Source organism: Trichechus manatus, unplaced genomic scaffold (genome assembly GCF_000243295.1).
Source record: "Trichechus manatus latirostris isolate Lorelei unplaced genomic scaffold, TriManLat1.0 scaffold00018, whole genome shotgun sequence".
In the NCBI taxonomy this organism is placed as follows: Eukaryota; Metazoa; Chordata; class Mammalia; order Sirenia; family Trichechidae; genus Trichechus; species Trichechus manatus.
In genome coordinates this window covers 8,500,717-8,517,081 of record NW_004443954.1, presented here as the reverse complement: position 1 = coordinate 8,517,081, position 16,365 = coordinate 8,500,717, and positions in this window count along the sequence as shown.

Sequence of the window (16,365 nt, the reverse complement as noted above, 5' to 3'; positions counted from 1 at the left end):
ATCCACCAGCTGCTACTTGGAAACCCTGAGGGGAAGTTCTGCTCTGTTCTATAGAGTTGCTATGAGTTGGAATCGATTAACTGCAACGGGTTTGGGTTTCTTTGTTTTTTTTTTTTCATTGAGTATCAAGAAAGGGTCAACACCTGACATTGCACTCAGTATATCTTACTACAAGTGGTCTGTAAATAAGTTAAAGTCATCCATTAAAGATGACATCATGATCTAGCATTAAAGTCTATGAACTCTAGGGTTGGGTAGCCTGGATTTGAATTCTGCCTCTACAACTTTTTAGTTATCTAATGTAGGGTAACTTACTGAGTCTGTCTAAACCTCAGTTTCTTTGTTTTCTTGCAGTGTAGTAGAATATATATAACAAAACATTTGCCATTTTTTCATGTACAATTAAGTGACATAAATTACATTCACCATGTTATGCAACAATCTCCACTATTTGTTTCCATTTTTTTCATCACTCTTAATAGAAACTCAGTGTCACTTAAGCAATAACCCCCCAACTCCCACTCCCTCCTGCCCTCGTAACCACTAATAAGCTATTGACTCTATGCATTTGCCTAGTCTGGATATTTCATACACATGGGATCATACAATATTTGTCCTTTTGTGTTTGACTTATTTCATTCAGCATAATATTTTCAAGGTTCATCCACATTATAGCATGTATTTGGACTTCATTTCTCTCTGTGGATGAATAATATTTCATTTTATGTATGTACCACATTTTCTTTATCCATTCATCTGCTGTAAAACCTCAGTTTTTACTCTGGAAAATTACAAACAGTAAAAATAACTCCCACATAGGGTTGGTACACCCTTTTAAAAAATTCACTTTGAGTCAACTCCAACTCGTGGTGATCCCATGTGTGTCAGAGTAGAACTGTGTCCCATAATGTTTTCAATGGCTGATTTTTCAGAAGTAGATTGTCAGGCCTTCCTTCCAAGATGCCTTGGGGTGGACTAGAATCTCCAACCTTTTGGTCAGCAGCCAAGTGCATTAACCATTTTCACAAGCTAGGGGTATATTAATACGATAATCTATTTAAAAAGTTCTTAGCACAGTGCTTGGCATACAATGAGTGCTAAAAAATAGTTAACTATTATTAATAATAAGATAATATATGCACTCCTCAGATACTTAACACTCTTTTTGTTAATGTTCTATGTATCTGAATAACTAGTACACTTTCCGTTTCCTTACTTTTACTGATCCCAACACTGCTCTATCCCCATAATTCCAGCTCATGTCAAGAAACACATGGGAAGGGAAGGACAACATACACTACAGGGGAAGTCAGCACAACTGGACTAAACCAAAAGCTAAGAAGTTTCCTGAATACAACCAAACACTTCGAGGGACAGAGTAGCAGGGGCAGGGGTCTGGGGACCATGGTTTCAGGGGACATCTAGGTCAAATGGCATAACAAAGTTTATTAAGAAAATGTTGTGCTTCCCACTTTGGTGAGTGGTGTCTGGTGTCTTAGAAGCTAGCAAGAGGCCATTTAAGATGCATCAATTGGTCCCAACCCACCTGAAGCAAAGAAGAATGAAGAACACTAAAGACACAAGGAAAATAATAGCCCAAGAGCCCAAAAAGCCCACATAAAGCAGAGACTCCATCAGCCTGAGACCAGAAGAACTAGATGGTGACTGGCTACCACCAATGGCCACCCTGACAGGGAACACAATGGAGAGTCCCTGACAGAGCAGGAGAAAAGTGGAGTGCAGAACTCAAATTCATGTAAAAAGACCAGACTTAATGGTCTGACTGAGACTGGAGAGACCCGGAAGACATGGTCCCCAGACTCTCTGTTAGCCCAGAACTGAAACCATTCCTGAAGCCAACTCTTCAGACAAAGATTAGATTGGACAATATGACATAAAATGATACCAGTGAAGAAAGTGCTTCTTAGCTCAAGTAGATACATGAGTCTAAATGGGTAGCTCCCATTGGAGGTGAGATGAGAAAGCAAAAAGAGACAGGAGCTAGCTGAATGGACATGGGAAATCTGGGGTGGAAGAGGGGAGTGTGCTGTCACATTATAGGGAGAGTAGCTAGGGTCACATAGCAATGTGTGTATAAATTTTTGTATGAGAAACTGACTTGAACTGTAAACTTTCACTTAAAGCACAATTTAAAAAAAAAAAAAGAAGCACATGAACCACGTGCTGGCCAGTGTTGAGGATTTTCTTGATTTAAATTATTTTACTTATCTGTTCATTTCTCCCTCTCTGGGGGATTATATGCATATTATGCTACGTCATTTATTTCTGTCAGTGAGCAGAGTTCATCAAATTTCTTCATATATCTCTCTGACTGTATTTCCAGTCCTCTGTCTCTGTCACTGGCTTTCTTACCCATTTCCAAGCATATATACATATGTACCTATCATCATCATCACTATCATCACTACAACTAATCAGCACTACCACCACCGCCACCATCACCATCATCACGAGCATCACCAGCACCACCACCTTCATCTTCATTACCAGAACCACAACTACCACCACCATCATCATCACCAGCACCACCACCATCATCACCAGCACCACCACCACCATCATCATCACCAGCACCACCACCATTATCATCATGATCATCATCACCACTTATCATCACCATCATCATCACCACAACTTATCAGCACCACCTCCATCACCATCATCACCACCACCACCACCATCATCATCATTATCATCATGATCATCATCACCACTTATCATCACCATCATCATCACAACTTATTAGCACCACCACCACCACCACCATCAACATCACTGTTATCATCATCGCTTACCATCACCAACATCATCACCAGCACCACCACCATCATCATCATCCTCATCATCTTTATAAGTATTTTGTTTTCCTTGATATTGGAAAAATACTTTAAGTGTTGTATACAATAACCAAAAAAAAAAAAACCCAAACCTGTTGCCGTTGAGTCAATTCCTACTCATAGCAACCCGATAGGGCAGAGCAGATTTTCCCCATAGGGTTTCCAAGGCTATACATCTTTACAGAAGCAGGCTGCCACATCTTTCTCCTGCAGTTCGAACCACTGACCTTTCAGTTAGCAGCCAAACATTTTAACCACTGCCCCACCAGAGCTCCTGTTGTATGCAATAAAACTTTTCAATTGATCTAAAGTTTAGCTAAGCTTCTCTCTTCTGCATCAGGGAATGAGGTATTCGCATATCCCAATATCTGACATACTTTATTTCTTGTGTGTGTCAATTTCTTTCATCTTTATAAGCATGCAAAATAATTTGGTTTATATTGAAAAATAGACCAAATTTTAAATTATAATGTGAGAAGTAAAAAAAAGTCTCAATCCAGGTAAACTTTTAATTTCCAGAGACCCAAGAAATACTGACCATCATCACCATACATTAAGACATGCTTTTTAAAAGTTACTGATGCAAAAGTGGCATTTATGAAATTGCTTAGTTTGGTTGGTTTTTGTTATAGAGCTAAGATCTCCTTTTGCATCAGAAATTATAACGATTCTCTTCTTTTACTCTCCAAACCATGGTTTCTCTAGTGTCAAATTTTGCTAACTTGTTTTCGTTTGTTCTTTTTTAAAAAGAAAAATTTAATTTAAAATAAAAGCCAAATAGTAAATTTGTGGAAATTAAATAAGTTTATAGAATAGATACTTCAACTATTATCATTCTATTAGTAAATAAAGTTATATGTAATATATTACCTCCTTAAACTAATAAAGTGACTTTATTGTACAAAAGTTATCTTACAAATTATCTTATAGTGCAAACAAGTAAGGATAAAATCTAGTGGTCTCCAGAGCAGCAGCAGCAGCAACAGCATCACCTGGGAATATGTTATAAATGCCTATTGTCAGGCTCTTAGACTTTAGCAATCTGATTTTACAAGTTTCTCAGGTGATACACTGATGCACACTGAAGTTTGAGGACCCTGGCTTTATCCCCAACCCAAATCCAAAGCCGTCAAGTTGATTCCAACTCAAAGCTACTCTATAGGACAGAGTAGAATTGCCCCATAGGGTTTCCAAGGCTATAAAACTTTACAGAAGCAGATTGCCACATCTTTCTGCTGTGGAGCAGCTGTGGGTTCAAACAGCCAATCTTCCAGTTAACAGCAGAGCACTTTAACCACTATGCCACCAGGGCACACTCCTGGCTTTATTTGTTATTATTACATTCTGTTCAGTCTGTTTTGGCTCATAGCAACCCTATGTACAGCAGTCCTGCGCCATCCTCATAATCGTTGCTATATTTGAACCCATTGTTGCAGCCACTGTGTCAATCCATCTCCTTGAGGGTCTTCCTCTTTCTTGATGACCCTCTACTTTACTAAGCATGATGTCTGTCTCCAGGGACTAGTCCCAACTGATAAGATGTCCAAAGAAGTAAGACAAAGTCTCTCCATCTTCGCTTCCAAGGGGCACGCTAGCAGTACTTCTTTCAAGACAGATTTGTTCGTTCTTCTGGCAGGACATGGTATATTCAATATTCTTTGCCAATACCACAATTCAAAGGCATCAATTCTTCTTCGGTCTTCCTTAATCATTGTCCAGCTTTTGCATGCATATAAGGCAATTGAAAACATCATGGCTTGGGTTAGTTGCACCTTAGTCCTCAAGGTGATATCTTTGCTTTTTAACACTTTAAAGAGATTTTTTGCAGCTGACTTGTTATTTCTCATGTCATCATTTTAATACGTTGTTTGATTTCTTGACTGCTGCTTCCATGGGTGTTGATTGTGGATCCAAGTAAAATGAAATCCTTGATGTCTTCTATCTTTTCTCCCTTTATCATGATGTTGCTTATTGGTCCAGTTGTGAGGATTTTTGTTTTCTTTATTTTGAGGTGTAATCCATACTGAAGGCTGTAGTCTTTGATCTTCATCAGTAAGTGCTTCAAGTCCTCTTCACTTTCAGGAAGCAAGATTGTGTCATCCATGTATCGCAGGTTGTTAATGAGTCTTCCACGAATCCTGATGCCGAATTCTTCATATACTCCAGATTCCAGGGTTATTTGCTCAGCATACAGATTGAATCAGTATGGGGAAAGGATACAACCCTGATGCACACCTTTTCTGACTTTAAACCACGCTGTATCCCCTTGTTCTGTTCAAACAACTGCCTCAGGGTCTATGTACAGGTTCCTCATGAGCACAATTAAGTACTCTGGAATTCCCATTTATCCCATTGTTATCAAATGCCTTTGCATAGTCAATAAAACACAGGTAAACATCTTTGTAGTATTCTCTGCATTCAACCAGGATCCATCTGACATCAGCAATAATATCCTTCCTTCTATGTCCTCTCTGACTTCAGCTTTAATTTCTGGCAGTTCCTTGTCAATGTACTGCTGCAACCACTTTTGAATGATCTTCAACAAAATTTTACTTACCTGTGATATTAATGATATTGCTCAATAACTTCTGCATTCTGTTGGATCACCTTTCTTTGGAATCGGCACAAATATGGATTTCTTCTAATCGGTTGGCCAGGTAGCCATCTTCCAAATTTCTTGGCATACACGAGTGAGCACCTCCAGTGCTGCATCTGTTTGTTGAGACATCTCAATTGGTATTCTGTCAATTCCTGGAGCCTTGTTTTTGGCCAATGCCTTCAGTGCAACTTGTACCTCTTCCTTCAGACCATCAGATCTTGATCATATGCTACCTCTTGAAATGGTTGAAAGTCAACCAGTTCTTTTTGGTACAGTGACTCTGTGTATTCCTTCCATCTTATTTTGATGCTGCCTGCCTCTTTCAATATTTTGTCCATAGAATCCTTCATTATCACAATTCGAGGCTTGAATTTTTTCTTCAGTTCTTTCAGCTTGAGAAATGTCAAGTCTGTTCTTCTGCTTTGGTTTTATAACTTCAGGTCTTAGCACTTTTCATTATAGTACTTTACTTTGTCTTCTCGAGCCACCTTTGAAAACTTCTATTCAGCTCTTTTATGTCATTATTTCTTCCATTCACTTTAGCTACTCTATGTTCAAGAGCAAGTTTCAGAGTCCCTTCTGACATCCATTTTGGTCTTTTATTTCACTGTCTTTTTAATGACCTAATGACCGTTTGCTTTCTTCATGTATGATGTCCTTGATGTCATCCCACAACTTGTCTGGTTTTTGGTCATTAGTGTTTACTGCTTGAAATCTATTCTTGAGATGGTCTCCAAATTCAGGTGAGATATACTCAAGGTCATATTTTGGTTCTCGTGGACTTGTTTTAATTTTCTTCAGCTTCAACCTAAACTTGTAAATGAGTAATTGATTATCTGTTCTGCAGTCGGCCCCTGGCCTTGTTCTGACGGATGATACTGAGTTTTTCCATCATCTCTTTCCACAGATATAGTCGATTTGATTCTTGTGTTTTCAATCTGGGGAGGTCCACGTGTATAGTCAACATTTATGTTGTTGAAAAAAGGTATTTGCAGTGAAGAAGTCGTTGGTCTTGCAAAATTCTGTCATGTGATCTCTGGCGTTGTTTCTATTACCAAGACCAAATTTTCCAACTACAGATCCTTCTTCTTTGTTTCCAACTTTCGTGTTCCAATAGTCCATAATTATTAATGCATCTTGACTGCATGTTTGATCAATTTCAGATTGCGGAAGTTGGTAAAAATCTTAAATTTCCTCATCTTTGGTATTAGTGGTTGGTGGGTAAATTTGAATAATAGTAGCATTAACTGGTCTTCCTTGCAGGCGTAAGGATATTATCCCATCGCTGATAGTGTTGTACTTCAGAATAGATGTTGAAAAGTTCTTTTTGACAATGAATGCCGCACCATTCCTCTTCAATTTGTCATTCTCAGCATAGTAGACCATATGATTGTCCAATTCAAAATGGCCAATACCAGTCCATTTCAGCTCATTAATGCCTAGAATATCGATCTCTATGCATTTCATTTTTTTAATTGTGATTTAAGTGAAAGTTTACAGCTCAAGTTAATTTATCATACAAAAATTTATACACATATTGTTGTGTGACATTAGTTGCCTACTCTTTTCCAAGAGTTTCAGGTGCTCTTGTTAGTGCAAAAGAAGGTCTTCTATGGCTTATACCACTGGTATCCCACTGCTCCGTCATATTTGCTGGTCTTGGACAGAAGCTGGATTCTGCCTCATTCAGTCATCATTGCCTTTTTTGGGTTTCTTTGCAGATCCTGCCATTTGTTCCAGCTCTATTCTTTATAGCCTTTCCTCCCACTCTTCTACTTTTCCAGCTATGATGCTACCTCTTTGAGTTTGCTGATGTTGGGGAGGCTTCTCATCATTCGAAGTGCTTTATTAACAGCCACAATGGTTTCTCAGGAATGTAGAATATATTCTGCCCAGGACAAAATTTGGAGGCAGACATCTGAATGACTCCAAAGCACGTATTCCTTCTGATAAACACTAATGCATTGGCGTAGGTTTATGTATTTCTGGTTTATCATACAGTAGAGAGAATATCCTTCTTTGTTAGATCACCTGTTTATCCATGCATTCCCCACCCTCACCTTACCCCCACCAGCCTCATGGACACTGGAGTAGCCACCTATCCCTTTGGTTGAGAGTCTTAGTTCCGGTACTATGGGTCTATGATTTGCTTCCAGAACTCCCTTACAAACATTCTGCCAGTTGTATGGTGGTCCTTGGTTCCCGAGACAGGCAGGAATGTAGATTAATCCTGGTACCCATATCACTCCACCAGATATTCAATATACATGCATTTCCAAAAGCCCCCTAAATCTTTATTCCACTGTCCGGAACCCTCATATTAAAGTAAAAATTACTTTACCTTTTATATATAAACTCTAAATTTCAATACTTTTATACTTGTAGAATTTCATCAAAACAGCTCTATTTGTCCCCCTCTCTCATCGACCTTTGTTTTTAATGGCAGCCATTCAACATTAACATTAAAAACAATTTAATTTCCCTATTTATTATTCAGTTTGTTGCTCTGGGTTATTTCTTTGTTACTATCTTATTACATTGTGTTATTGCAATATTATTTCCCACTATTTTTTTTGTAGCAAATATAATCTAGCCAAGGAACATAATCAGGCATGGGAAATCTTTGGGAAAATGTGTTTCAATATCTAAACAACTCTAACAAACTTCTATACCAACTTTTTGTAATGTCATTATTTTCTGTAGTTTTTTTAAGATTCTATAAACTAACATTTGTAAGCTAAATTCTAAAACGGCTAATAGTGACTGAAGATTTGTTATTAGCAGATGAAAAACGGTGGTATTTTGAGAGTGGAGCCAAGATTAAAGAGAGATTAAAACAAATGTAAAAAAACAAACATAAAAAGGCAGCTTTATAAGAAAGAGAAATGTCATGGAATTTTGGCATTGAAGAAAATTTCCATCTAGTCCAACCATTACCTGTGTGAAGAATTCCCTCTTCAGCATGTAAGATGCTCAATTAATATATTAATTATGCTGAAGATAAGATGAATTAATTGATTTTGACTTATTAATCCTGGTTATTATGTCTATAACGCCCATTCTATTTTATTGCCTACACTATTTTGCTAGATCTTATAAACGAGATAAGTTAGAAGGGCACACACATACACACCTATTACTAGACCTGTATGTAACAGATAAAATGTGCCTCCTTTTTAATCCAATCAGCAAACTATTTAAAAATAAAATTCTTAAATTTCCATGACTAAAGTTAAAAAAAACTTAAACTTGTTTCTTAAAAAAGGTAACTATAACCTCTGACTGTAAAAATAGCTTACATTATAGGAGTAAAAGATTTCTATTTTTAAAAAAGAACCAGAGCTATTTCATCTGTTTGAACACAGCATTTCGGTTAGAACAAATCCAGATTTGACAACCAAGAAAATGTATCCAATGTATGAAACAAATTTTTTTTTTCATAAATTCATGTCATTTTCACAATTTTCTTCTCAACTTTTCAATATACCACTCTTTGGGAATGTATAGTCAGAAACTCCAAGTCATTTTGATGTAAATCCGGAAGGTACTGTATATTCTAGATTAAAATGGAGTCAGAACACTTTGACATATCATCAAAGTATTTCAGAATCTTACACCTCTTCTGAACATTTGTTTCAAACTTAAAACAACGTGAAAGTAACTCTCTTTTTCTCAGAACGACCTTCAAGTCAACTGCCAGTAGAACACCTATTAAAGAAAATTTGAGCGATAATTTCATATTTAGTATTTGATTTGCATCTTTTCTATTTCACCTAAGTGTAGTCTATATATCCCTGCCAGACATCAATTTCAGCTAATTGCTGTATAAGAATTGTGAGAAACTTGAGAAATTAGTTACAACCACTTATCGTTCTTGATACTTAACAGGATCTTAGCTATGCCAGGCAATTTCTCAGAAAGTGCTTGAATTATGGGCTCAATTTACCTACTTCCTATTTTTTGACAGCTGGAGCCAAAAATGTTGGTGTTTTTCTTTAGCTGCCTTTTAAATTGTGCAAGCAGAAGACAAAAGACAAAGGAAACTCAACCCATTCACAGTTTCCACTTAGACTAGATTTTTAAAGTGCGTTTACTGAATAAACGCTTAGAGTTAAAACCGACTTGGCCTTCAATTCATGCAATTTATTTTATGACAACTGGCTTATTTTTGGACATTTTTACTTCTGTTTCTGATAAGGCATACTGATGCCACCTGTTTACAAAAGGAAATTTGGATTCCAATATAGTGTCAGACAACATTATGGGACACTAGTTCATTTTTGTTTTCCTTCAGGCAAGCTTTTTGGGGTAACATAGTCACAATCATCACTTAAGTGAAGTTTGATTTTGTGATGGATTATAATATGGTCTTGATGTGTTCTTCTTTCTTAATTTTTCTCACCTGCATGGAGGTAGGTAAACATAACAGTATGTTCTTTAAAGTGCTCTTATCATTTAACAAAATGATTCCACTTCTAATAATTCATCTTAAGAAATGAATAAGAAGACTAAAGGTTTTTTTTCAAGTGTATTTATTATAGCATTATTCATTATCAATAAAATTCTTAGAAATCTAAATACCTAGCAAAAGAGAAGTAATCAAATAATTTAGGGTAACTCTATATGAGGTAACAGAATATGAAGTTATCAAACAATATCATCAATATCACAGACAAGTAAAATTTTGTTGAAGATAATTCAAAACCATTGCAGCAGTACATTGACAGGGAACTGCCAGAAATCCAAGCCAGTTTCAGAAGAGGACGTGGATCCCTGCAGGTCAGCTGGCCAGGAAACTGTCTTCCAAATTTCTTGACACAGACAAATGAGCACCTCCAGCACTGCATCCATTTGTTAAATCAGCTCAGTTGGTATTCCGTCAATTCTCGGAGCCTCGTTTTTCACCACTCCCTTCACTGCAGCTTGGACTTCTTCCTTCACTGCTGTTGGTTCTTGATCATGTTACCTCCTGAAATGGTTGAACATAGAAAAATTCTTTTTGGTACGGTGACTCTGTGTATTCCTTCTATCTTCTTTTGAACAACATTTTCTTTTTTTTTTTCTTTCAATATTTTCCCTCTAGAATCCTTCAATATTGCAGCTTAAGGCTTCAATGTTTTCTTCAGTTCTTTCAGATGGAGAAATGCCAAGCATGTTCTTCCCTTTTGATTTTCTAACTCCAGGTCTTTGCACATTTCATTATAACACTTTACTTTGTCTTCTCGAGGTGCGCTTTGAAATTTTCTGTTCAGCTCTTTTATTTCATAATTTCTTCCATTCATTTGAGCTACTCTATGTTCAAGAGAAAGTGCCAGAGTCTCTTCTGACATCCATTTCGGTCTTTTATTTCTTTACTGTCTTTTAAATAACCTTTTGCTTTCTTCATGTCTGATGTCTTTAGTGTCATTCCACAGCTTGTCTCGTCTTCAGTCATTAGTGTTCAATGTGTGAAATCTCTTCTCAAGATGGTCTCCAAATTCAGGTGGGATTTACTCAAGGTCATATTTTGGCTCTCACGGACTTGTTCTAATTTTCTTCAGCTTCAACTTGAACTTGCATATGAGCAGTTGGTGGTCTGTTCTGCAGTCGTCGACCCTGAGCTTGTTCTAACTGATGATACTGAGCTCCATAGTCTCTTTCCACAGATGTAGTCGATTTGATTCCTATATATTCCATCTGGTGAGGTTCCTGTGTATATTTGCCGTTTATATTGTTGAAAAAAGGTATTTGTAATGAAGAAATTGTTGATCTTGCAAAATTCTATCATGCAATCTCCAGCGTCATTTCTATTACCAAGGCCAAATTTTCCAACTACAGATCCTTCTTCTTTGTTTTCAACTTTTGCATTCCAGTCATCAGTAATTGTCAATGCATCTTGATTGCATGTTTGATTAATTTCAGACTGCAGAAGTTGGTAAAAATCTTCAGTTTCCTCATCTTCTGTATTAGTGGTTGGTGGGTAAATTTGAATAATAATACCAGCTGTATTAACTTGTCTTTCTTGAGGGTGTATGGATATTATCCTATCACTGACAGCATTGTACTTCGGGATAGATCTTGAAATGTTCTTTCTGATGATAAATGCGACGTCATTCCTCTTCAATTTGTCATTCCCAGCACAGCATAGATTGTCCGATTCAAAATGGCCAATACCAGTCCATTTCAGCTCATTAATGCCTAGGATATTGATCTCTCTGTGTTCCACTTTATTCTGATGACTTTCAATTTTCCTAGATTCATACTTCATACATTCCATGTTCCAATTTTTGATGGATGTTTGCAGCTGTTTCTTCTCGTTTTGAGTCGTGCCACATCAGGAAATGAAGGTCCCGAAATGTTTACTCCATTCACATCATTAAGGTCGACTCTACTTTGAGGAAGCAGCTCTTCCCCAGTTCTATTCTGAGTGCCTTCCAACGCTGAGAGGCTAGTGTTCCAGCCCTGTATCAGACAAGATTCTACTGCTATTTTTTCAGAAGTAGACCACCAGGTCCTTCTTCTTAGTCTGTCTTTGTCTGAAAGCTCCGATAAAACCTGTCCACCATGGATGACCCTGCTGGTATTTGAAATACTGGTGGCATAGCTTCCAGAAAGCCATCACAGTAGGACAAACTGACAGACGTGTAGGGTAGTTTAGATTAACTAGTAAAAAAAAGGTCGGTCTTAAGCATTATGCTCTTTTAAGAACTGTCTATATGAGATTAAATTGACAACAGCAATGTGAAAGATTGGATGAGAACCTTAGAGGGAGTGAATTTATGATAACTAGGGAGGAACAACTCAGAAAAAGAGGGTGAGAATGGTTGCACAACTCAAAGAATGTAATCAATGTCACTAAATGGTACATGTAGAAACTGCTGAATGGGTGAAAGTTTGGTGTGTATATTCTCAACAACAACAAAATAAATAAAATTTAAAGAAAAAAAAGATTTGTGATACTTATCAAGATTTTTAACCTCTTTCGTTACAAATAATATAATTACTGTTTTTCTCTCCTTGCTGATATTTGGATTTTAGTCTTAGCTTTACGGGATGACTTGAACTTGCAAAGTATACTTTTGTCTATTTTTTTTCCTTCAATCTTTCTGAATTATTGTATTTGAACTGTATCTCTCTATGCAGCCTGAAGCTGAGTTTTGGTTTTACAGTTGATCGTTCAAATGTTTGGGTTATTCCATTATATTTATTTTATAATACAATTTCACTATTAATTCTCTAATATTATTTTATATTATTTCTTGTCTACTATAGTGTCTTCATTGCTATCTTTTACTTTATATTCTTTTTATTTGTCTTCCCACTGCCTTGTCATAATTTATAGGGTGTATGTGTATTTTTTAATTCTTCAATATTAAGTATCATATTTTTACTCAAATAATGTGTGTCTTCTGTGTTCGTTTGCCTGCAGAGCCCTCCCCCCACCCCTGAAAGTTATTTTCATAAGTGTGCTATGCTAATTTTTTTTACAGCGACACTTGGAAGAGGATTGGCATGGTGGTGCCTGCGAGGGTGTCTTGCAGGGGGAGGGTGCGTCCAAGAAACAAATGAAGAAGGCATGTGTTATTTGTTTAAAAATATTGTCATTTTACTTATACACCATGTATAATGAATATGCAATATATATGAGTCCTGCTAATTAGGCGGAACATCTTGGTGAATGTTCTTTGTGCACTTGAAAAGAATGTGTATTCTGCTGTTGTTGGGAATGTTGTTGTTGTTAGGTGCTGTTGAGTCGGTTCCAACTCATAGAGATCCTATGTACAACAGAACAAAACACTGCCTGGTCCTGTGCCATCCTCATGATCATTGTTATGCTTGAGCCCATTGTGTCAATCCATCTCATTGAGGGTCTTCCACTTTTCTGCTGACCCTCCACTTTACCAAGCATGATGTCCTTCTCCAGGACTGGTCCCTCCTGACAACATGTCCAAAGTGTGTGAGACGAAGTCTTGTCATCCTCACTTCTTTTTTTTTTTTTTTAATTGTTGTAGTTTAAACGAAGTTTACATTTCAAGTTAGTCTCCCATACAAAAATATATACATATATTGTTATGTGACCCTAATTGGTCTCCCCACACTGCGACAGCACACTCCTCGTTTCCACCCCTGATTCCCCATGTCCATTCAACCAGCTCCTAACCCTCTCTGCCTTCCCATCTCACCTCCAGACCGAAGGTGCCCATTTAGTCTCTTGTATCTACTTGAGCTAAGAGGCACACTCCTCATGAGTATCACTTTATGTCCCACAGTCCAGTCCAGTCCCTGTCTGAAAAGTTGGCCTTGGAAATTGTTTTATTGCTGAGCTGATAGAGAATCCAGAGGCCATGCTTTCCGGGGTTTCTCCAGTCTCAGTCAGACCATTAAGTCTGGCCTTCTTACTAGGTCATCCTCACTTCTAAGGAGCATTCTGGCTATACTTCTTCCGAGACAGATTTGTTTGTTCTTTTGCCAATTCATGGTATATTCAGTATTCTACACCAACACCACACCTCAAAGGCATCAACTCTTCTTCAGTTTTCCTTATTTATTATCCAGCTTTCTCATGCACATGAGGCAATTGAAAACATCATGGCTTAGGTCAGGCACATCTTAGTCCCTGAAGTGACATCTTTGCTTTTGAACACTTTAAAGAGGTCTTTTGGACCAGATTTGCTCAATGCAACCATGCAATGCGTCTTTTGATTTCTTGACTGCTGCTTTCATGGGTGTTGATGGTGGATCCAAGTAAAATGAAATCCTTGATGACTTCAATCTTTTCTCCATTTATCATGAAGTTGCTTATTGGTCTAGTTGTGAGGAATTTTGTTTTCTTTATGTAATCCATGCTGAAGGCCGTAGTCTTTGATCAGTAAGCGCTTCAAGTCCTCTTCACTTTCAGCAAGCAAGGTTGTGTGATCTGCTAACGCAGGTTGCTAATGAGTCTTCCTCCAATCATGATGCCCCATTCTTCTCTGAATAGCAGTTAGGTAAAGTTGGATGGTAGACTTCTTCAGGTATTCTGTATTTTTTCTTATAATCTTCTTGTTCTATGGATTATTGAGAGAGGAGTGTTGATGTCTCTAAGTGTGACTATGAAATTCTGTTTCTCCTTTGCTTTTATCAGTTTTTGCTTCATGTAGTTTGAAGCTCTGCTGTTAGGTACATGCAAATTTGGGATTGTATTACTTTTATTATTATATAATAGTCCTATTTGTCCCTGGAAATTTTCCTTGTTTTGAAGTCAATTTTTTCTGAAATTAATATAATCATTGCTTTTTCTTTTGATTAATATTTGCTTTTCATCCATCCATATTACTACTTTTTATCCATATAGACCAGACCCCATTTCTACTGAGTCACTTCTGACTCATAGAGACCCCATAGGGTTTCCAAGTCTGTAAATCTTTACAGAAGCAGACTGCCACATCTTTCTCCCATGGAGCAGCTGTTGGGTTCAAACTGCTGATCTTTGGGTTAGCCGCTGAGCATTTTAACCACTGCAACACCGGAGCTCCTTATCCATCTAGATTGTTACATTTAAAGTCAGTTTCTTGTAGACTGCACATAGTTAGGTCTTGATCTTTTTATCCACGCCAACACTTTCTTTTAATTGGTGTATTTAGACCATTTTCGTTTAATATAATTATTTATATAGTTGCACTTTGGTCTACATTATATTATTTATTTTCTGTTTTTCTTTCTTCTGCTTTCCCTATCCTGCCTCCTTTTGGTTTGTCTAATTTTTTTTAGTATTTCATTTTACTTAATCTATTGACTTTTTTGTTGTATCTATTGGTGTAGAATTTTTGGCTGCCTGAGGGATTACAATATACATACTTTTCACTGTCTACTTCGTGTATTTTATCACTATGAGTATAAAGTAGAGAATTTAGAGCTATATTATCTCCCTTTATTCTGGGGTTTAATTGTTGTATTATCAAATGTGTTACATCTATATACATTGAAAACCAATCAGACAGTATTATAATGTTTGCTTTCAGAAGTCATATACATTTTTAAAAACTTAAGAGAAAAATTATATTTATACAGATTTTTACCATTTCTATTATTCTTTCTTCATTCCTGTAATTCCAAATTTCTCTCTAGTATCATTTCCCTTACATCTGAGGAATTTTCTTTAGCATTTATTTCAGAGAAGAACTGTTTGCAATAAATTCTTTTATTGTCCTTCAACTGAGAATACCTTCATTCCTAAATGATATTTTTGCTTGATATAGAATTCTGGGTTGACAGTCTGTGTTGACAGTTCAGCTGCCTTCTGGCCTCCATGGTTTCTGACGAGAAATCTGAAATCATTCAAGTCATTATTTCCCTGTATGTAATTCACTATTTTTATTCTGGCTACTTTCAAGATTTTTCTCTGGTTTTCAGGATGTGATTATGATATGTTTGAATATAATTTTCTTTGAGTTTATCATGTTTTGAGGTTTCTAAGTTTCTTGAAATTGTAAGTTTATATGTCTTTTACCAAATTTGTGATATTTTCAGTCATTATATTTTTGGTATCAGACTCTTCTCTCCTCATGGGACTCCAATGACAAGAATGCTAGACCTTTTGATATCGTCCTATATGTCCCTGAGGCTCTGTTCATTTTCTTTAATTCTATTTTTCTGTTGTCCAGATTGTACAATTTCTATAGATCTGTCTTCAAGTTCTCTGATTATTTTCTCTGTCATCTCAATTTTACTATCAATGCCATGCAGTGAAATTTATTTTCAGTTATTTTATTTTTCAATTCCAAAATTTCCATTTGCTTCTTTTCATTGTTTTATATTTCTTTACTGACAACTTCTATTTTCCATTCATTTTAAGAGAGTTTACTCTTACTTGATGGACCACAGCAATTACAATAGCTGTTTTAAGTGTTGTCCACCATCTGCATCATCTCAGGGCTGGTGTCTGTTGAT